This window comes from Colobus angolensis, unplaced genomic scaffold (assembly GCF_000951035.1).
Source record: "Colobus angolensis palliatus isolate OR3802 unplaced genomic scaffold, Cang.pa_1.0 Scaffold113, whole genome shotgun sequence".
Classification (NCBI taxonomy): Eukaryota; Metazoa; Chordata; class Mammalia; order Primates; family Cercopithecidae; genus Colobus; species Colobus angolensis.
Window position 1 is genome coordinate 6,794,131 of NW_012112364.1, and position 517 is coordinate 6,794,647.

At 71.6% G+C, this 517-nt stretch overlaps 1 protein-coding gene across 1 annotated transcript in view; it reads left to right on the plus strand.

Moving 5' to 3' along the window:
• Nucleotides 1-6: 6 nt before the first annotated feature.
• Nucleotides 7-517, plus strand: part of ZMYM2 (zinc finger, MYM-type 2) — a 124,024-nt gene continuing 123,513 nt past the window's right edge. The window contains exon 1 of the mRNA XM_011959052.1: nucleotides 7-20. The gene's annotated coding sequence lies outside the window, so the exon portion shown is untranslated. The remainder of the gene's footprint in view (nucleotides 21-517) is intronic.

The window sequence follows — 517 nt, forward strand, 5'->3', positions numbered from 1 at the left end:
GGCCTCAGCCCCTCCAGCCGGCGGGAGCCCAGCTCCAGGGGAGCCCGCAGCTCCCTCCATCTTGGTTGATGGAGGCGGGGAGCGGCGTCTGGGTCTCTCCACCGTCGTGCCCGTCCCCTACGGCCCCGCGGACGCAGACGCCGGCAGCCGGGGCTGTTCCCTTGGCCGAATGGCAGAGCCCAGTCGGGGCTTCCCGGGGACAAGTTTCCCGGCCCCACGGGGTTTGGTTTTTAGGGGGTCCCAAGTTCCCACAGTCGTTCCGACAAAATGGAGGACGTCGTCTCCTCCTGCTGCAGCCATGGCGGGAGGTGGGGGACTATTCCCCACGGGGCGCGGCGAGGGTGGAAGGGCCTCCACTGCCCCCAGCGCGGTCAGGACTCCAGTTCGCCCGCGGCCCCGAAAGCCCACTCGGCCCCGCTCCAGCGCCTCCCCGGCCTCGCCCCTCGCAGGGGCCTTCAAGGAACTGGACAGGGAGGGCGATGGGGCATCGAGGCCGCGGCTCTCCTCGGGCAGGGGC